This window comes from Sus scrofa, chromosome 1, assembly GCF_000003025.6.
Source record: "Sus scrofa isolate TJ Tabasco breed Duroc chromosome 1, Sscrofa11.1, whole genome shotgun sequence".
Classification (NCBI taxonomy): domain Eukaryota; kingdom Metazoa; phylum Chordata; class Mammalia; order Artiodactyla; family Suidae; genus Sus; species Sus scrofa.
In genome coordinates, this window is record NC_010443.5 from 124,579,590 (window position 1) to 124,602,567 (window position 22,978).

General features: G+C 37.5%; 1 protein-coding gene across 1 annotated transcript in view; it reads right to left on the bottom strand.

Moving 5' to 3' along the window:
- The window catches only part of SEMA6D (semaphorin 6D), a 598,535-nt gene extending 592,062 nt beyond the window's left edge, over positions 1-6,473 (bottom strand). The window contains exon 1 of the mRNA XM_021096114.1: positions 5,992-6,473. The gene's annotated coding sequence lies outside the window, so the exon portion shown is untranslated. The remainder of the gene's footprint in view (positions 1-5,991) is intronic.

The following is a 22,978-nucleotide window of genomic DNA, read 5'->3' on the forward strand; positions in this document are numbered from 1 at the left end:
ATCTTTAAAGGCAGCTATTCTTAAAAATTAATTCACTTGATAAATTATGTTCAAGTTTCTTCCTCACTTTTTCTATGTGAACATTTATCCTGTGTGCTCTGGATAGAAATGAATGTTACCAAATCCTTGAGTTCAAATTCACAGCCCCAAGAGGTGTTCATAACTGAACAAACTGGTAAGGCGGGGGGACTTAGCTGGTCTCCAAATCTCCTAAGGATAATATGAAGACAAATTCTCTGCCCAAATATTATTAATTATATATTTAGCACCTTAGGTAGCTTATTTCTGAGAGACTTTAGAGATCAAAAGGGATGTGAAAAAAGTGAAGAGAATCAAAGCTAAAAACGTCAATTTGAATTGAGCTGCACAATGAGAATTTACTCCAACACTTTGTTGCAATGTAATCTATAAATAACCCTTTGAGGTTCACTTGCCAATTAGGAATCATCACATGGTATGCACCTTAGATGTCAGTCGTTAATTTGCATATCAGTGAAACATTAATTTGATGAAAAATTTAAAGCTTTATGCACTATTTATATCATAATTGGAAGCACAGTAAGTATACTAATACATGGATTTTCAGTGTATCCAATGCGCTTTTTAAAAGGCCAGGCTTAAATGATCAGTATTTACCATAGTCTTTTTCATAGTTTTCTTCACTTCAGGACAACAGATCTATGTCTTAGACTTTAAATTATTTTTAACATTAACATAATTGATAGGTCTGGGGAAAAATGATATGTATGTGGGAGGCAGAGAAAATGCGAATCAGATTTATAGCCAGAGGTAGCCGGTTAGATTTGGAAGTTTAATTCTGAGTTTGTGGCCCTTGCCATAAAAATATCACCCTGGGTCAGTAAATCGGTTCTATGTTTTTTCTGTTTTTACTTTTTTTTTTTCCTTTCTCTGAGTTTTTCTACAGTCAAAAAGAACCGTTTTGTGGGTGGTCCCTTCTAAAAGCTGAAAATGGTTGTTGATTCAAGTACAAAGGAAAACACCCAGTGGGCACTTAAACTTAACTACTGTATTTAAGTACAGTACTTAGAACAAATACTGTAGTTACATAGCCAGAAATTTCATAAGCTGGCTAGTCTGGTGGGGCTTAGCTTGACATTGGAATTGTCACACTTGCCAATCAGGTCTGGTCACTGACTGACTGACTGGGGAGCAAGTGGAAAAACCAGTGAGAGACAGAGAGGAAGAGAAACAGAAGAGAGCAGAAATGTCTGGAAGTTTCCATTCTACTACCATAGAATCACAATGACTTCTCTTAACATTTATTTTTACCCTCAGAGCTTCAGTCTCTTTGGAGTTTAGTATACCCAGAGGGGAATTCTTCCTAATGAAAAGATTTGGTTACTTTGCTTTACCAATTGGCACTACTAACAGTGTTTTTCAAGAAAGTGGAAGCTGAGCATTATTAAAGATAAGGCCTAGGTTTTCAATTTAATGCAACAGATGTGTGTGTGTGTGTGTGTATACATGTTGCCTCTTGATTAGCTGACTTGTTAGGTTTTTATGGCTTCTCTATCCAGCTAGAATATAAGTACCTTTAGATCAGAAACCATGCCTTAATTTGCCTCATATCCCCTCAGGATTTGCAATATTAGACCTTAATAATATCTGCAGAGTTGATTATATTTCTAAACATGTATTCAAGTTAACTTTGTGTGGTCTGTCTCCTTACGCAATGAAAAAAAAAAAAATCCAGACGTTTTTACAGAGAAAATACATACATAAACAGAATAAGATAAGGTCACTGAGAAAGCTAACACACAAAATGCATTCCGTGAAGCCTTATATAATTAATAAATTAGATTTCAAATTGGCTCTGAGCTTTCTAGTGGCCAATGCAAAAGAGAAAATGTGATCAGTTAAGAAATTCACATCCCCCCTGAGATTTAAAATACTAATTTATCGGGGGAAAAAAGGTATATATCAAAAGTATACACAATCATTAATCTGCATTTCCTTATATCCTCATTTCATAAATGTTTCCATTTTTGTTAATTATGTTAATCTTCATTTGCAAGATAATATACATGAATATTGGTTATTAAAAATAAAGCCTATTTCAGTAGTTTTCTTCATATTAGTTTATGGGAGGGAAGCCTAAATTTAAGACTTAAATGCACTAATTTGAATTGCTTAATCAATTTGTCTGTGGTTGCATCTGGTTATGAAAACTGAGTGCCAAACTTCATCTTCCTCAGTAAAAATTTAGTAAGCATGAAACTTACAGAAGCAACGTTTTATATAAAAATTTTCCAAAATAAACATTGACAATTTTCATTTTTACATAAATAGAACAGTACTCCCTCCCCTCTTAACCCCCCACCTACCTCCAGCCACCCCACCACCTGTCAAAAAAAAAAATAGCATAAGATAACAGTGGGTAGTTTTTAGTACTTAGTATGAAGAAAAGTGAATGGAATTGGAAGTCGCCCTTCAAATGTGACAAAGTAAAGTCACTATGATACTGTATTATTTGCCTTATGATTTGTGAAGTTAGTGCCTGAATTCCTGAAATGTATATTATGTGCTACATAGCTTGGCATTTTAAAGGTCAAAGAAGTATTCCTCAAAGAATTTTATTCAGATGAAACCTGCCCTCTCTCTCTGTGTTAAGCTCTGACTCTTTCCAGGTTTAATAAAAGTTGTTCTCTCTTCACCCCTCCACCCACTAATTCCCACATGTTTTCAAAAGCAAGTTCCCTAACCAGACAATGCTGCAGATATCTACACATAAATTTATGACATAGGAGAAAAAGAAAAGATTCAGAGCCAACAGAGTATTAATTTAAAATGCAATTAATTTCAAAGAAAAAAAGGGGATCAACAAAAACTCAGCAAGGGTCTGAATGATAGTAAGTATATAGTACAAATAATTCTCTATTTGGGGGTCCTGAGAAATTTCAGCAAGTGGTTGTGGAGTAATGAATGTTTGTAATTCATTAGCTACTATTTTAAAATGCAAAGCACACCATGACATCAATGATGTTCTTTTTAATCTCAACAAACAGGCTATTACAATTAAAGCACTTGCAAAAAGACAGTATATTTAAATATAGATTTTGGTGAGATTTCAATGTTTTAGTAACAATGATTTGATAACTTGCATAATTCTATAGCAAGAAGAAAATGCGTTAGGAGATTGTTTCAAAATGTATGCATTTGTATACACCAATCTTTTATGAGTATTTAGTAACAGCCAGCATTTCTATCCTAAAAAATTGTTTTTTTCCTCAGGATTCTTTAATAAGACTTTAGTGTATTTTTAAGAAAATAATCACTATTTACTTAAAAAAATATTTTTCCCAAGTAAAGAAAATTAAGTGCTTGATTTTCTTTTCTCACTTTCTATCTTCTTTCAGCTCCTAGACAACAAAACAATGGTTCTTTCTTCATGTGGAAAAGTAAACTCAATAAACACAAATGGCTAGGGGGGCCTCACAGCAGTGAAATTATGGCTTCACAAGGACTTTTTTTTTCTTTATGAGGAAACAAGTTTAAAAGGACCTTTTTCAACATACTTTAAAGTCATGCATATTTCAATGATATAATTAAACTGGCAACACTAAACATTGCTGACTGATAAATGAGACCAAAATAATTAAGTTCTGTTCATTGTACAATCAAGATTTAGTGCAGCAATCAATCTGGGTAAGAATTTGGAGTCTGGAGACTTCAGAAGATGAACAAGCAAGTATCTAAAATCGGTCATATGGGAAGGCAGTTAAATAAGTATACAGTTTATGCATACATGCGGATTCCTTCCATGTCTTAATCTTCATTACGACCTGGTTGAAGCATTGTTCATGTGGTCCCATACTAAGCTGGACATGCCATGCAGGGAAACAAACAAAAGAACAGTTTAAAAGATGATCCCACATATTCAATGAGCGCTACTGATAGTGAAAATGTAAAATAATAGCAGACTGAAAACATAAATTTTTTTTTCAAAGCCAAAAAAACCACTTCCAAAAACAAGTACAAAAACTGTGATTAAAAGCATTAAGAATATAAAGACTAAGTGATAAAGGAGAGAGAGCATGAGAGAATACAACATACTTTCCACATACATATACGGTGAACTATGAGTATGGTTTGGATGCCTACTCAGGCTTCCATTTTTATTTTCTTCTAACTCCTACTTCCCTCTTTACAATAAATCACACAGCTTTCAATACCCTAAATAACACTCCTACTGCATGTTTTTTCCCTGTGGAATCAGACTGTGGTCAGAGAAAAGTGTTCAGATTATTTCTCCTGAGGGCTTAGAACTCCAGGTTTCAGCAGGCTGATGCATTTAGGATGTCCATCAGTCAGGTCCAAGTAAATATAACCAGGGCAGCAGCTGGGTTAGTAACTACTGGGAATATTTATATATATATTATAATATATTAACATACATATAATTTTTAAAAATCTCTTTTTGGACCAGCTTACTCTGATTACCACTCATGCAGCTTCGAAAAACAAGAAACATCCTTCTCAGGAAAATGAACCCTCCTTTGTAGTGGACTAAAGGAATATCATGAACAGGTGATATCAGTGTAATTTAGGTAAATGGAAAAATAAGTGTCCTAGCTTCCAACAAAATCAGCATTCACTGTGTTTAGGCATCTCCAACTAGGGACAATCGGCTCCCTTTGACTCCGGGTGCACATGTGTGCCTCCATGAATGTCAGCATGCGGCTAGGGTGGGGGAGCAATAAATGTCTACACCAGCGTTTGGCCCTTTGTAGAGTGGAAACTGCACTTTGTTTTTTTTTTTTTGTTTTTTTTTTTTAATGGATTCTTCTCCTGAAACCATGCAATTCGATTAGCGGAGTACACAATGCACAAACAGAATGACATATACACATTACTCCGAAAAAAGGCGGGGGGGGGGAAGGGCGAGAAAATAAACCCCACTCAGAAACCTTTAAGAGAAACAGGTGCTAGCAAGAGAAAGCAACCAGTTCCCAATAACACTTAAAACTCCATCTTCGTCACTCTGAAGACAATTTCAATGGGGAAATATCGCGCCCTGTTTCTGAGGATTTAATTCACCGGGCTGCCCCGGTGAATTAGTCAGATTCAAGTTTCACACTCAGGAGTGGTTTTTGCTGACGACTACTGTTGCCCTCCGCGCCTGAAAAAGTCCGTTTCCAAACTGTAAAGCCCTGTCCAACAAGCAGTCTTGACCTCACTCCTCCAAGTCGTCACTTGAATTTACGGCCCAGTAATAGGCGTCTGTGTCGCCTAGCCCGGCCCCAAGAACAGTCACCGCGAACAATGAGCCAGACAAGGGACCCACCCAGCGAACGCCTGTTCGCCGGCCGCGTAAGCCCGCTTAGCGCGGGACGCTCGGGTTTCGGGGCTCCCAGTGGCCCCATTCTTTCCGTTCCAGAACCCAAGAAAAGCAAGAAGGCAGGTCGTTCCCTACACTCAAGACTCCTGTGAGCACCCACTCAGCCCCGCTTCCAGCACCTGCTGTTAAAGACGCTGTCTCTATAAAGAAAACCAGAAGGGGGGCGGCGTGGCCGTCCGGCCGCTGCCCACCCTGATTCTACTGGTCCAACAGGGGTTGGTAGACACTCATTCGCGCCGGAGTCCGTGGCATACTGAAATCCCAAAGGATTTGGGGTGGGGGCCAGAGGTGGGGCCAAGAGCCATAAAGTGTCTTCCGCTTCCCTCCCCCACACCCCCACCCCCCCCAGCGTGGCCCGACGCTGGGCTCGGGCAAGACACAAAAGACGGGTAGCATCTGTGCCAACAACTCTGCCGCCACCTCCGTCTGCGCCGCGCAGGGCAACGGGGCGGCGGGCCTAGCGGCCAGGTCCCGGCGCCGGCCGGGGCGCGCTCTGAGGCTGGAGCATCCCTGGACGCCACCGGAGCTCTCCCGTGCGCTTTTCGCTCAGCCTCCGGAGCAGGAGCTTCGAGCACCGCAGATAAAGAGGCTGAGGCGGTGGAGGAGAAATTAAGAAAAAAGGCAAGACTTACTTGGGGGCGGAACGCTCGGCCGGACTCCCGCTTCGGACTCGGCAGGTGTCTGGCACCGCGGGCCCAGGCGGAAGGCGCTGGCGCAGCTCCGAGCTGGGCTCCACTTGGCGAGCACAGGAAACTCCCCTTGCCACTCGGCCCCGCGCCGCGCTCCTGCTGTCACCGCACCGCGCGACGCATGCACGCTCCCCGCTGCCTCCTCAGTCCGGGTGGGTCTCCCTGCCCTCCTCTCCCGGACCGCCTGCTCCCCCACAGACCACACCCTATCACCTCAGCGGCCCTCCACTCCTTCCTCTTTGACACTTCCACCCGCTACTCCTCCGTGTGCGTCCTCCCACCCCCCTCAGCCCACGTGCTTCTGCCGCTCCCGCGGCTCTGAACTTCCCCTGCCCGAGCCCCCACCTCAGCTCTGAAAACCCCAAGGTTGGTCCCCATGCCAGGGCCAGGGCCCGCTCCAGGGAGCATGGCAGCTGGCTGACCTCTACATACTCTCCCACATTCCCACAGCCCCTTGAGAACGTAGGACCCATCACTTTGATTTTGTCAGTACGATGGTTTAGGCATTGAGTACTGCATATATAAGGATATAATTTTATTGTGCCATATATCACTTTTAATATCACAGAAATTTATTCCCGCGTGTCACTTAGTAATCATCTAGCAACTATTCATCGGCCTTTGAGGCTGGACTGTCAGCCCAGCTTTCTTCATATGCAAAAAGCCCAGCAAAATTCCTGAACACCTTCTTTTGCCAATCTAAACCAAAAATGCCTTTTTTTTTTTTTTTTTTTTTTTTTTTTTTTTTTTTTTTTTTACTAACCACCCATTTGGTATTCTCTCTTCACCAGATTGTCTCTACTACTGGTCCATAACTTTCTCCAGGCAGAACTTTGTTAAGTTCATAACTTGCTCATCAACTTCTAGTGTAGTCCTCAAGTACGTACTGCCTGCTCAAAAAATTGTTCAAAGGAACAGTGTCCTTTAGATATGACGCAAATGTTGATGGTTTTATATTATATTTAAAGAAACCAAGCCTTCAATCACATGGTTGCCAGTATCCCAATTAATAGGTCATGTAGAAAACAAAACTTTTTGCATTTCTCTGGATGAGTTCTCATGAATTCCTTAAGGTAATACTTAAAACAAGTCTTTGCGGATATCACTGGTCTTTTCTAACTTGGTCAAGGTCACTAAGCTTGAACTCCTAAGTGTCTGAGCTGAGGCTCCATGCCTTTTCAGACTAGCACAAGGTGTGTAGAGCTGATGTTCTTCCCACATTACCATCCTTCCCTGACTAGCCATCCTGCCCTGTCCAATGATACATGCTATAGCTACCTACCAGCTCTCTGCCAAAGGGCATTTTACCCTTTCCTTATCATCTTCTGTAACTCTTGACCTCCCCTTAAGTTGGAGTGCTAAAAAAAAAAAAAAAAAAAGAAATAAAGAAAAAAGAAACTCAAAGCTCATACTTCTTGTAGAACCTATCTTAACTTTTAGTGGATCAAGAAGATGTGCTACATATACACAATGGAATATTACTCAGCCATTAAAAAGAATGAAATACCAGCATTTTTAGCAACATGGATGGACCTAGAAATTATCATGCTAAGTGAAGTCAGCCATACAATGAGACCCCAACATCAAGTGCTTTCACTGACATGTGGAATCTGAAAAAGGACAGACTGAACTTCTTTGCAGACCAGATGCCTACTCACAGACATTGAAAAACTTATGGTCTCCGGAGGAGACAGTTTGGAGGGTGGGGGGATGTGCTTGGGCTGTGAGATGGAAATCCTGTGAAATTAGATTGTTATGATCATTATACAACTACAGATGTGATAAATTCATTTGAGTAATAAAAAAATATTTTTAGGTTAAAAATGAAGTTAACATGTTATCAAAAAAAAGTGGGGCATATATCTTGCCTCAGCTATGCTTACTTCTTACATGGGAATTCCTATTGCTTTGGTTTCTCCATTAAATAAGTAGCAATATTGATTAAATTAAAAATATCATCTAACAGCCAGTCATTGTTCTAAGCACTTTACACATATATTAGCTCATTTAATCCTCAACAACTATAGGAAGTAGAGACTATTTTATAGATGGAAAACAGGCACAGAAGTAGTGTAACACAGTAATTAGTGGAGCAGGGATTAAATTCCTGATAATCTGCTTTAGATGCTGCTCTTTAACCACCCTGCTATGTGACCTTCCCCAATCCCTTGCTCCTAAGAGATGTAAACAAATATTTTAAAATAGTTAATATATATTCATCTACACTGAACTCTATAGCAAGAAAAAAACAGACATGAAATGGACAGAACTTCAGGTTATCAAGGACATGTGATTTGCCGCAACACCACGAGAACTGCATTCTTTGAGGGATTATGGACCCCACCTGTAACCTGTATTTGAAACAGGTGAGGGACATAATCCAGGCTCATGACTTCAGGTGTGTGAGATAACAAACCTTCCAGTTGAATTCCAGGTCTCTCTAAACAATGTAAAAAGGCAATCCCCAACTAAACTGACTCCTGCCTAAGTCCACTAATAAGCTAATTTACATTCTTCAGGGACCCTGCTCTGTGCAAGGCATCCCCTCAGTCCCCGTGGCAGGCTGAATAATGACCCCAAAAGTTACCTTATGTGGCAAAAGGGACTTTGGTAATGTGACTTATTCAGGATCTCGTGGAGCAATTACCCTGGATTATCAAAGTGAGCCCCAAGTGCAGTTATACTTCCCAATGAGAGGGAGGCACAGACTTTCGTTACACAGAAGAGGAGAAGGCAGTATGACCTCAGAGGCAAAGATTGGGTGATATGGCCACAAGCCTAGGAATGCCACCAGAACCTAGAGGAGGCAAGAGATAGATTCTCCCCAGGAGCCTCCTGATGGAGCATGGCCCTGCCTGAATGTTGATTGCAGTCCAGGGGAAGTGATTTGCACTTTTAACACCTAGAACTGTATAAAAATCAATGTGTGCTGTTTTAATCCACCATCAAATTTTTGACAGTTTGTTAAAGCAGCCAAAGGAAACATATACAGTCTCCAAATCTGGAAGATAACTTTCCATACCAGGGCATGAAACAGAAGAAAGATCTTCCAAACAATTGGTAAGGAACTCTTCTATTGCTGATAGAGCCAATTAGTTGGGAAAGGGAGGGGGGCATTTGACCCTTGGCATAATTATACAGAGAAGCCCTCTATTTTGGTATTTGTCATTATCTCCATACAATAAATACATATAACTGAGATACCTGGATACAATTTTAAAGTAAAAAAACCTCGACATTTTAAATTTATTTTCCAGAGTTCCCATTGTTTCAATTTTTTATTGTGGTAAAATACATATATCAAAAATTTGGAGTTCCCATCGTGGCACAGCGGAAACGAATCTGACTAGGAACCATGACGTTGCCGGTTTGATCCCTGACCTAAGTCAGTGGGTTAAGGATCCAATGTTGCCATGAGCAGTGATGTAGGTTATAGCTCGGATCTGGCATTGCTGTGGCTCTGGTGTAGTCCTGCAACAAAACTCCAATTGGACCCCTAGCCTGGGAACCTCCATATACCTCGGGTGTGGCCCTAAAAAGACAAAAGACATAAATAAATAAATAAATTTGTTTCCCAGTTTCTGGCCATATTGCTTAATATATGTGATGGTTTAATTTAAAAATACATATTCTATAATTATCTAGTTAATAGCAAAAATTTATTTTCATTGAGTTGGAAGTGTTATTTTATAAAATGAAATACTGTATAAACTCCATAAACTCTCTAACATTTTCCTCACATTTTGCTACATTTGGAACCTCAGAACAAACAAAAAATGTGGCTCATACTCTATTTAACTCTGAGAGACCCTGATAACTGAAATTAAGAACTAGATTTTTCTGTCTTCTTCTTCTTTTTTTTTTTTTTTTTTTTTGACTAGGGCCACCAGATAAAATACAGGATACCCAATCAAACTTGAATTTCAGATTAAAAAATAATAATTTTTAGGTGCAGGTAACTGTGCTATGCAGTGAGACAATAAATTTTCTTTATTTTGCAACCTGTTATTAACCATGCAATATTTGGGGACATAGTTATTACAAAAAGTTATTCATTGTTTATCTAAAATTCAGATTTAACTGGGTACCTTTTTTGGCAATGACTGGGTGTATGAAAGTTCCTGGGCAAGGATCTTCCCCTGACCCAGGCTGCTGCAGTGGCAATGTTGGATCTTTAACCCACTGTGCCACAAGGGAACTCTTTAACTGGGTACCTTGTATTTTTATTCTCTCAATCTGACAAACCTATTTTTGACTTTTCTCTTGCTCATTCATTTTCTCATTTTTCCTCCTTTCGAGGACCCACCACCCCTCTGTCACAGTTTTTATTGAAACTGATTCATTTGTGATTACTTAAAGCAAGGCTTACATCAGATTTGATCACTCGTCATTGGCCTAGAGCTGATGCCTTGCTCAACACAGACGAAAAGAAAGTGATATGACTCTTCTAAGATTTGGTCATAGAGCATAAACCTACTCCACTGGTAGGGGACTTAGCATGGTCACCTAAAGTGTTTAGCATGCTGGTGTTTAGCATACAAATTGTAGATAGATTGGGTTAAGTTGAAGACCTGTTCTTTCGTTGTGAACTAGTCTTTCCCCATCATTCACAGCCCTTTGGCCAGCAGTAGGTGAATATTCTTCACCCCTTTCACATCCTTTCTGATTTCTGGCAACTAGATGTATAGCAGGTGATACAAAAGAAAGGATAACAATTTGTGTGGTCCATGCTGGAAATGTGAGAGACAAATAAAGCAGGTCAGGTAAATCAAAAATTATCTGAGACTTAGTTTCTTCTTCTGTGGAAATAGAGCAGAAACCCTGATTCTGCATACTTTATATATCTAAGCTTACTTGTACCACTCTTTACATGTTTTTCAGACATCTAATATTTTCCATTTCAAATCAAAATTATTTGGAGACTTGAGAGTCAGACAGTTCTTGATTTGGATCCCAGTGCCTCTGCTAATTAGTTAAGTAAACATGGTAAGGTTTTATGTCTCTAATTCTCACCCCAGAACAGAGGGATAGCAATAATCACTCCATAAAGTTGTTACGAAATTATCTGAGAAAATATCAAAAAAATGTTTCACATGGTGCCTTATACAGGATGATCAATCAATCAATAGTAACTATTTTTGGGGGCCTTACCTGATATGGTGATTCTGTACAGTGTGTCATCCCCCATTCATGTCTATAATGACTTGCACACATTCAGAGCTCAAAAGAAAAATTAGTTAAATAAATGGAGGAAGTGATATAAGGTGATTTATATGAAAGGGCTAGGAGATTGACAAACTGTTGTAGAATTTTAAGAGGTTAGTACTAGTAGTAATAATAAGTAATAATAGATGACACCAGTGAGTCTGATTCTCACTCAGCTTTGGAGGATTACTCTGCAAAGTTTTTTTTTTTTCTTTTGTCTTTTTGCCCTTTCCAAGGCCACACGCATGGCATATGGAGGTTCCCAGGCTAGGGGTCTAATCGGAGCTACAGCTGCCAGCCTACGCCAGAGCCACAGCAACACGGGATCCAAGCTGTGTCTGCGACCTGCCCCACAGCTCACGGCAATGCCATATCCTCAACCCACTGAGCAAGGGCAGGGATCGAACACGCAACCTCATGGTTCCTAGTCGGGTTGTTAACCACTGAGCCATGAAGGGAACTCCTGCAAAGTTTTTTGATGCTTAAGTTTTTCATCTAAAAATTCAGTCAGGAGAGACATTGTCTACACAACAGCAACATCTACTGATCAAAGGAAAAGTTTTATTTTGCTTTGTTTAATAATAATTTCCATTCTTCCTTCAAAGACTTTTTACTGTATTTATCTCACTAGACCTACATCAATTAAATTAGTCTTAGGCTAATTTGTCTTTTGTCTTTTTTTGTTGTTGTTGTTGCTATTTCTTGGGCCGCTCCCGCGGCATATGGAGGTTCCCAGGCTAGGGGTTGAATCGGAGCTGTAGCCACCGGCCTACACCAGAGCCACAGCAATGCGGGATCGTTAACCCACTGAGCATAGGGCAGGGATTGAACCCGCAACCTCATGGTTCCTAGTCGGATTCGTTAACCACTGCGCCACGATGGGAACTCCTCTTAGGCTAATTTGGACAGGGACCTTCCCTTCCTCTTAAAAATGTTTTGCACTTGTCTCTCCTGTATCAGAATGAAGAGTTCGGTGGGCCCAGCCAATGTGCTGGCTCCACAGTCATCAGGGATGCAAGCTCCAAGATCCCTACCCTGTCTTTTAATTGATGATGGTTGTTGGGTGTGCTAGTAATCCCTTCTCTCCTAATCCCTCTAATAGTCATAGAGGGGAAAGGATAAAGGAAAAAAAGGGTAAAAAGTGAGCCCATCCAGATGAATCAGTCTTCTTTAAAGAAAATTTCCAGAGCTTTACAGGGTGAATTTCACATACTCTATGTGAAAGGAGAAGCCTGGAAATTTCACTTTTAGCACATTTTAGATACATTCTGCCTTAATATAATTAAGATTCTGTTACTCAGGAGAACACTGGGGATTAGGCAGATAACCAGCCATATTTACCATTGATCTCTTCACTTTTTCCATTTCATCTTCAGCTTCTAAGTCCTGGTTTGCTATCCACTTGGAAACTTCTTGAATGTTCTCTAACCTGAATAATGTTCTTCTCTCTTGCTGTGTGTCTTTTTCACTGTTTTACAAATCCACAGCCTGCTTTTTTATCCATCCTTTTTTTAGCCCTTTCTTACTCTTACATTAATTACTTAGTCATCTTAAAGTTCTTCATATCTTTCACTTTTATTCAGTTCTAAACTACTCATACTATCCACTGTTTCTCTCAATGCTGTCTAACTCTGCTCTGTGACTGTACGTACAGTCATTGACTTTTACATTTTTCCACATTTAATCCAGATACTTTCAAGGTCTTTGATCCTTTGTGATCTAGCAAACATTGGCCTGTGATATGATATCTTGTAATTGCTTCAAAATCATCCAGTGTTGGGCAGGAGGAAAAGTCTGTAGTGTACAAGTGAAACAAGGTCAGCCATGTGTTGAAATTATTGAAATTGAGTGATGGATGTGTGCAGGGGGTTCATTAAATCATTCCTTCCAACCTTGGGCATATTATAAAATGTATATAATAAAAATCAAGGAAAGAAACGATTGCTTGAATCTCTGTTTTGCAAACTGTTGAGGTACAAAGTCCACCCCAGAATTTCTTCAGAACACTTTGGGAGGCTCACGTTGCATTGGTCACCTACATTTCTGGATTCTTCTCTCACACTGATGTCACTCTGCCATCCACAATTTCCCATGTATGACTTTCAGTCTTTTCATCAAACATATACACATTTACATACACACAAAGTAACTTGAATAATGAAGTCTTTAAGAAGAGCTATCAGCCATATGCAGTCCTCACATAGAATATTACATAGCAATATATAAGACCCATTTCTCTTCATTCCTTGGCTCTGTATGTGGCCTGTGTCTTTTTCTTCCTCTATCCCTTCTTTTCGCTTTAGCTAACTGAAATACAGACATGAATTTCAGGGGCTTGCCAGCCCTCATGGACTATGAGTCAAAGCCATTAGATGGCTGAGCCTCAGGAAATAGGAGCCTGAGTCCCAGAAAAGCAGAGACTACCATATCTTCTCTAGACTGTCTTCCTTTGGTTTTGTTTATGAACACAGAGAAGGAAACATCTGTCTTCTTTAAGACACTGTTATTATGTTGTGTATGTTTTTCTATTACATGCTGGCAAACCTAATCCTACTTGATATACTTACCAAAGGATTTTCTTTTTTCTAAAGAAGTCTGATTCTGAGCCTAAAGGAAATTCCACTGCCAGATATTAGCAATTTATTTTTTCTTCACCTTATTCAACCAAATTCCCGTATCCATTCCCAGGTCCAGTTATAGATCCTTCCTTGGCTCCTTGACTTGCTATTGTCTGAATGAACCAGTACAATAAATAAGATCTATTGCAAAGGCCAAATCTAAACAATTTATAACATTAAAAGAGGAATGCATTAATTATTTCAGTTATATATTGTTGCTAAGAAATCACTCTACAGTTTAGTAGCTGAAAATAGCAATGTATTCTTATATTCATTCTGTGGATGTACTGAGATCAACTGGATGCTTCTTTTGCTCCATTTGTGTAGCTGAGGTCACTCAGGTGCGTACATTCAGCTGGATGATTTGCTGTGGCTCTCATCCTCTAGAACCTCCCTCCTCTGGCTTTTCCTTATTTTGTTGTCTAGCCTGAGCATCTTTACAGCTTGAGGCCTGACTGCTAAGAAAGGCTGTTCCAGAAGACAAATCATAATGTGCCTCTCCTTACACTAGGCTTGCTAATTAGCAAGTTCGCCCAAACTTACAGATGAGGAGACTGAGCAGAAGGAATTTTAATAAATCATCTAGTGTCATGGATTTAGAAAGTAGTAGAATCAGGATTTAAAACTAGTTAGGCTAATTCCACATAGTGAGAATGTGATTATAGCTGGGGCTGCAGAGTTTGGAACTTGATTATTGTCTATGTAACATATGTAAGCTTTGGCTCTCCAATTATTTCCAATTAAAAAAACAAAAGGCAGCATATTGTGCAGATTTTCTGAGTAAAACCATGAGTATGTTTTGAAATTTATAAAACATGATACCCATGCTAAAAATGTGAGCACTGCCTTACCTTAGTGTATCCTCCACAGTGTTAGGCAGAGAGTCACTATTCCACACAATAGCTACACATGATGCGACTGGATACTGTGTGCCCTAGAGCTAAGCTAATGCATGGCTATTACTGGACGTGTAGGGGATTGGGAAGAAGGCTGTGTGTTCTTCCTGTCAGCAGAATTTCTAGGTATAACTCTGCCTCCCTGAGAGTTGAGACTCACTGTCCTTGCAAAGAATGAAGGAGATAGAGAGAGATACTTAGGCTGCTGGTTGAGTTTGCATGAAAGCATTACCTCATTTCAACACCACTCGAGAAGCCTGAAGAGTATGCGTGTTGCACTTTAGCATTTTTAATGACATCCATTTCAGTTCACATCATTATGCCAAGGAAGCAATGAACTCCAATCAATTGTTTTAGGTAGTAGATGGAGCCCAAAACGCACTGTAATATAATTTATTTTGCAGAAATATTACAAAATGCTTTACAGGTAATCATGTTTGATGTCAAAAAACACAAGCCCTGGATGTGAAAATTTGTTATGTAGGTTGCATTTAGAAAAGTGGTACATAGGGTTAAAGCAGTTTGCAAAGACTAGGGAAACAGAAATTTCTCAAATAGGATTCTTGTTTAATTAAAGGAGGGATGAGGAAAAAGTTTTTGGAAGGAGTTAAGAATGAAAGGGAATTCCTGTAGGAAATTGGGTTCCTGTTATTCTTTAGTCTTAAACTACTAAATACGCTTAATTAAATTACATACACTAACTACACTAGCATATTTAATATCCATCTTTTTGTGTGTGTGTACCATTTTGCTGTCTGTGCAAAGTGACATGCCCTAAGTTATCTGCCTCTCCACTCCTTTGCAGTCTCCTATACCTCCTTGCTGTTCCTCAAGCACACTTGTTTCTTTTTCCTGGAACATCTCTCCCTCAGCTGTATGTATGGTTCTCTTACCTCTTCCAAATATTTAAATTTCACCTTCTCCATAAGGCTCTATTTAAAATTGTATCCCGGCACCGTCACCAGTATTCCCAATCTCCTTCCTCTGCTATGCTATTTTTTATAGCAAAGGAACACTTTCTAATATACAACATGATTTACTGTCCTCTTTATGGTCTGTCTCTGTCTGTGCTGTGTCCAACTAGAAAGCTCAAAGGTGGCCTTTTTTGGTTTCTGTTAAATGACCTATCTCAAGAGCCTAACACATGGCCTAGCACCTGGAACACACTCAATAAATATTTGTTGAAGAAAGACTTAAGCTCTCAATTGTGCAATGTCTATTCTTAAATAAGAATACATGACTACATTGACATTTAGCTTTTACATTGCCATGTGTTTCTAACAGAATATAATGATTCATTTTATGAGAAATGAAGGGTGAATTATATGGAGAAAAATTGGAGAAAGGATCTGTACCAAAAGAGGGAAACTGTTCTGAGATAATATAGTTAACTAAGGCCACCATTCTAGTTCAAGTTCTCCAAATAACATTTTTAAAAATTGTCTGATCTGAAAGAGGCATAGGACTAAGAATGAGCAATGTGACAATACATTCTAACTTGCCTCACTTTCAAGGTAACCCCTATGTGAAAATTCCAACTTACAAAATTGTTATTCAAGGGGATTCTTATACATATGTATCTATTACATTTTAAATTTTAGTTAACAATTAGTTTCCACTGTGAAATGAGAATTTTTTCAAATAGGTTTCACTTCAGTTGGTTGGTACAAACTAGAATGCTATGAAGAAATCACTCCCAGGCTATATCCGGTCTTAAAATAAAAGGGCATGGAAAGTGGTAGTGTGACATTGGTGCCTGAATTTACCGTCCTGGGCCTAAAAGATCCCTAAGGTTCCTTTCTGTCCTATCATTCTTTGTGAAAGACAAAGTATTAAGTATTAGTGGAAATTCTGAGATGGGAAATTTTCAAGTGAATATATTAAGGATCATAACTGTTGGAAGGGAGGCAATGGAAGTAAAGCATTGCTGAAGATAAAAATTTAAGTTAGAACTTCCGTGTTATATACGGGCTTACTCATATATATATATGTTACTTAATATATGAGATCTCTTCCCACCTCATTAAAATACACCTGAAAAATGATCAAAAGACAAGAAGTGTGTGTGTGTTCCTTTTTTACTTGTTTATGATCTTTTTCCCCAACTAGGCTGTATGATTCCTAATGGCAGGAACCATATTTGATTCTTCATGAGCCCCTAAACATAATAGGAAAACATTACATTTCTTTTAAATGCATGAGTTGAAAGAAGACTGGTGCTTTTGCAATATGATCTAAAGGAGAATGTCAACATTTTGTTGGCAAAACAGTGGCAAGAAAATCATCACTTTGATTCATAGATGCAGTTATAACAACTATTTATATTAACAAACCATAGACCTGTTTTCGTAGTAGTTACATTTTTTAACTTTTTACTGAGATGTACCAGTCATTCATTATGCTGTGCCCTACTCCAATTATGTATAGCATCATTTGGATCTCAGTTTAAAAACATTTAAATACGTATTTCTGAACAATTATCTTCAAAAAATAAAAACTTTATTGAAATACTTGAAAATCTTAAGGGCAACTTCCAGTAAAATTAAAAGTAGGATTTCTACTTGGCAAACTTAAAAAAAATATATGAATTAAGGTCTACAAAGTGAAATATAGAAAAAAAGAAACATTTTGAAAAGTGGCGAGTATGCAAAAATTAGAGAAGGCATGAAGTAAGAAAATAGAACTAAGATTGAATATATTGATTATGACACTTATATGTGAATTAAACTCCCCTATTAACAGTAAATACAAAAAGAAAGAGAGATGGAAGCAGAAATCACAATAATAATATTAAAATGGAGCTCAAGGAGAGGAAATTTTGAATGGGAAGGCAAGTAATTCTATTGATAAAATCCATTATGAAAGGATAACAGTAATAAATCTCCATGAACACAACAGAGAGCAACAAAAATATTAGAAATAATTTGATATAAAAAAGCAAGTATAGTGAGATGCCTTTAGCTTAGTACTATCAGACTGTGACTAATTAAGACAGAATAAGTACAAATACTCATGAACAATATAAATGTATACTGACAAGTAGAAAAAATATACGTGTTTGGGAATTCCCATGTGACACAGTAAGTATCCAGCACTGTCACTGCAGTGTCCTGGTTCCCTGCTATGGTGCAGCTTTGATCCCTGGCCCAGAAACATTGACATGATGCAGGTGCAGCCAAAAAGGGAAAAATATATATATTTTTTCAAATGCCTGAAGAATGTTTATAAAATTTAATCATATCTAATGCCATGCAGAATTCCTCAACTTGTAAAAAAAAAAAATGGAAACTGGATGGGCAAGATTACATATTTTGTCCAAGAATAAACAAAACTAAAAATTAAGATTCCATTAAATAGCAATTTAGTTAAAGAGGGAATAAAAATGCAATTAAAATATCTTTAGAATATAATTGAACTGAGAATAACCTGTATCAAAATTTCTGGGATAGTCTAAAATACCTACTCAAAGATCATCCTTAGGGGCTATCATTTAATAAAGATAAAACGAGTGAAATAAGCATTTTATTTAAGAAGGTAGAAAGTTTTAAAGAAGGTTGCCCTAAAGAAATCAGGAAAAGGGAAAGTAATGGATTAGTAAATAGAAAAATATATATATAAAGGATAGATAGAGATATGTAAGGATTTTTTTTAGATGGAAATCTCTGAGAAACTGTTAAAATGAGAATTCTTTTAAAAATAAAGTTTAAAAACACATAGGGGAGAGATATTATACAACAATTCAATGCATAGTTGCATACTGGTATACTGGGAAATCCTAATTGAGGAAAAACATGTAAATCATAGTAGAAAAGACAAATTATTTTTATATATGTAGCTAAAAAAAAATGCCTTGTTTAAGAAAATTTCACAAGCAAGTTCCTCTGAGTTTTTTGGAAACAGGAAATTACAGTGTTATGTGAAAAATTCCAGAGCCTTAAAAATACATAGAAAAGAAACCATATAATTTTATTATCTTCAAACTGAAAAAACACTATACCCTTTTGTGTACCCTATTTTTTTCTTATGAGTATGTATTACTTTTGTAATCAGAAAAAAATAAGATCAAATTTAAAGAATCAGTGGGAATAAAACTGATTCAATTTAATATGGTTTATAAATTTGAGGATTATTTTGCATAATTTGTGATGTGCCTCCTTATAGCTTTTTTTCTGTTAAGAAAACTAAAAAGGACTTATTAGGAGTGTGTAATCATGAATGACACTGGAGATGCTTGATTTAATAGACATTTCTATAACAAAACACTAATTAAATAATTATGTTCTTATTAGACTTAATGTTTAAATACATCAATACAATAACATTTCTATGTGTTGTCTGTATCTCTTTTTCCAATAAAGGGATTGTATTTTTGTCAATCTATTCAGTTAAGTCAATAAAATTCACATCACAGTTCTGTTGAGTTTGATATGAGATCAGTCTGCTTTTTAATAGATAGCCCTGGGAAAATTCCAGGAAGGAGGAAAGAGTATGAAGCACTGCAGTTAGCATTTATATGATTGTGATGCCATAAAGCTAAATGACAAATCTATAATGGGTTGGGTATGTACAAGTGTAGTATAGCCCATTAAAATCTTAATATCTTTATTCATGGGGCTTCTCTGCCTTCAGTCTAGTGGATTCTGCTTGGGTATTACCACTGGGTTGTTATCACCAAAAATAATTTTGATAGAAATCCTGGGGCTCAGATTATGATGATAATAGTTAAATTAAGTTTTTTTTCCCCCCTTGAGGATATTTTCTTATGTAGGTGTACAAGTGAGTGCCCATATTTTATTGGGGTTGGTTGACTTAGATGTATCTTTTGTCAGATACACATATCACAAATCTATTCTCCCAGTGGATCACCTTTTCATTTTCTTGATAGTGTCATTTGGAGATGAGAAGATATTAATGTTGGTAAAAACTATTATCTGTCTTTTTTACTTCATGGTCAGTGCTTTTTATATCTTACCTCATAAATCTTCACTTACTCCAGGGATATGAGGTTTTCTCTTGTGTTTTCTTCTAGAAAGTTTAGAGTTTTCCTTTTATATTTAGATCTATAGTTCATTTCAAATTAAGTTTTGTGAATATTGTGATATTGGGTTGAAGTTCATTAATTTCATTAGGGATATCCTGTTGTTTTAGCACATTTATTGAAAAGACTTTCATTCGGGTAATTGAATAATTGAATCGATGTCTTTGTCAAAAATTGTTTGACCACCTAAGTATGGTCTATATGTGGAATCTCTATTCTGTTTCCACTGATCTGTAGGTTTCTCTTTATATCGTACAATGCTGTCATATATTACTGTAGTTATATTCTATGTTTTGAATTCATAGTATACCTCCACTAACTTTGTTCTTTTTCTTTCTTTTTTTTTTTTTTTTTTTTTTTTTTGTCTTTTTAGGGCTGCACCCACCCCACAGCATATGGACATTCCCAGGCTAGGGGTTGAATTAGAGCTGTAGCTGCTGGCCTACACCACAGCTCAGGGCAATGCCAGATCCTTAACCCAATGAGTGAGGCCAGGGATCAAACCCACATCCTCATGGATACTAGTTGGGTTCGTTAACCATTGAGCCATGATGGGAACTCTCTATATGAATTTTAGAATCAGTTCATCAACAACAAAAAAAAGCCTGCTTAAATTAGATTGGGGTTTCATTGAATATGTTAATTTGAGGAAAATGGTCATTTTAATGTTTTTGTGTTTTCCAATTTTTAAAAATGGTTTATTTCTCTGTTACTCTTTTAAAGTCTCTAAGCAATGTTCTCAGGTTGTAAGTATAGAGTTCTTACATCATTTAAAAAAAATTTCTTCCCAGTAGTTCATATTTTGATATTATTATAAATGACCTTAGATTTAATTTCATTTCCAAAATTGTTGTTAATATATAGAAATAGAAAAATACAATCAATTTTACTATATTGACCTGTATCCTGCAACTTTGCTAAATGGACTTTTCCAGCAGAGTGTATTTTTAATACTCCTTTGTATTTTCTATGTATATAATGAAGGAGAGCAGAATTTGGCACCCCAAAATATACATTTTAGGTATAAGGATTATTTTAGGCTGATTGTTTTTAAAAAAGCTATAGACACTGAAAATAAAGTAGAAGTTGCCCTTTTGTAAACGACATTAACATTTACAAGGGAAATCTCCACTTATAAGGGTGTCTTCCCTTTCTGCACCAGGAAGAGATAGATGACTAAATCCATAGAAACTTGCATCAGTGGAAAAGGTAGCAACTTACATCTGCATAACAACCATATCCTTGTTACTCCTTCCAATGTTTTTCCTGGTAATCTCCCATCAACAGGCCTTCACCCATCACTCAACATCTTATTTTGTAGATAACTGAAGATGGTATTTAAAGTTATGGCTTGGGCCATTTCAGAGTGTTACCCAGTGTTTCCTGGGTATTGCCCATATATACAGGAGGTATACATGTTATTAAATTTCTGTTTGCTTTTGTGATGTTAATCTCTTTTATTACAAGGAGTCTCAACCAAGAACCTAGAAAGGTAAAGGGAATATTATTTTTCCTGTTTCACAACAGTCATATAATTTATGAATAAGGAAAATGTTATTTCTATCCTTCTACTTTTGTCTTTTTTCTTGCTTTAATATACTGGCTAAGGACTGTGGTACAGTGTTGATTAGGAGTTTTGAGAATAAATGTCCTTGCCTTTTTTTTTTCCTGGTCTGAAGGGGGAAAACTTCATCTTTTACCATTAAGTTTGTTAGCCTTTGAAGATACATCATACACACACATGCCCACATTTTAATGTAATGAAAAAAGATAATTTCTTCAGTAAGGCGAATGGCTTACATATTTGAACCCTTACTGATGTGTTTAAATAGTACTTTTAAAGTATTAATATCTATCAACTTGAACATTAAACTTTGGACCTTTAACAAATTTAGGAATTTAAGAGTAGTATTTTGAAGAGGTTGGGCAAGAAGAGTGCCTGGTGGAGGTCATCCCCAAAACCTTTACTTGAATTACTTTTAAATTTTTAGAAAAGCAAAGTAGTTCTCTAAAAGTTAAAACAGGAAAGACTAACATCTGATGGAGACATGGGATGACAACACTATGTTTCCAGAAACATCTCTGTATTAAGGAACTTGGTAAGCTCATCTTCTAGATACATGTGCTCATTAAGAGATTTTGATTGTTTCCTTGGTTCCAACCAAGGAAACCAAGAAATCATATTACTATCCTCACATTTCCTGTACCCCACACCCCCATCATTATCAAGCATCTTTGGTACCGGTGTCCCCGTTAGTGTCCCTTATACCCTTGTGGGCCCTCATCTCCACCATGAGTTTTGTTTCTCACTTCTCCAGCCACAGTTCTGGAATGTTATCATCTGACCTTCTGAAGGCTAAGTGAATGATTCCTTTCCCTTTTAGCCCACCAGCATGTTTATGGATAAGGGAGGAGAAAGTTGGAAGCTAAATTCAAAATATTTACTAAAAGCATCTTGGAAACAACAAATTTATGTTTTATGTAGAATTGGTTTTAAGTTCTTTAAATGAAGCACTTTAACTTTAGAAACAAAGCGGGGAAAAAATAGTTCTACCGAAGAGACAGAAGCGTGTAAGGAATAACTCCATTACTGAGGACTCCTGACATGCAGGGAGTTGGCAAACTCAAGCACCAGTTTTGTACTTGAGAACAAAGAATGTAAATCCTTTTATAAAGTGAGGAATCCCTTTGTTCACAAAATAATCACATCCTATTTTATCTGTTTGTAAGTTTGGATTTTTGTATTCTGATTCTAGTTAAAGCCAAGCACACCCATGGTAAAAACAAAAGTGTACTGCTTTGTTCCATGGTGCTTTTAAGCCTGCTGTTTCCTATGATCAAAATACAGGGCAGCCTACAAATGCATTCGGTGTATGTAGAAACTCTTTACAGGTGTTGATAAGATAGATTCTTTTCAGCCTCATCTCCTGTAAGTAAAGCTACTCTCTCACCTCTGCTGGACCACACCACACACTCCCTAGTTTGCTTTCTGTTGTAATTATTGCTTTCATTAGGAGAGGCTTTTTACCTCTCTGAGTTGCTATCCTCTTTCATATCTCCATTCTGTCGCATTAACTTCTGCCACCATTTGGATGGTCCTTTCTCTCCTTTCCATTGTTAAATCTCATTCAGTTCCTAAGATCTCATGTAAATATTTCTCATCTCTGAAGTCT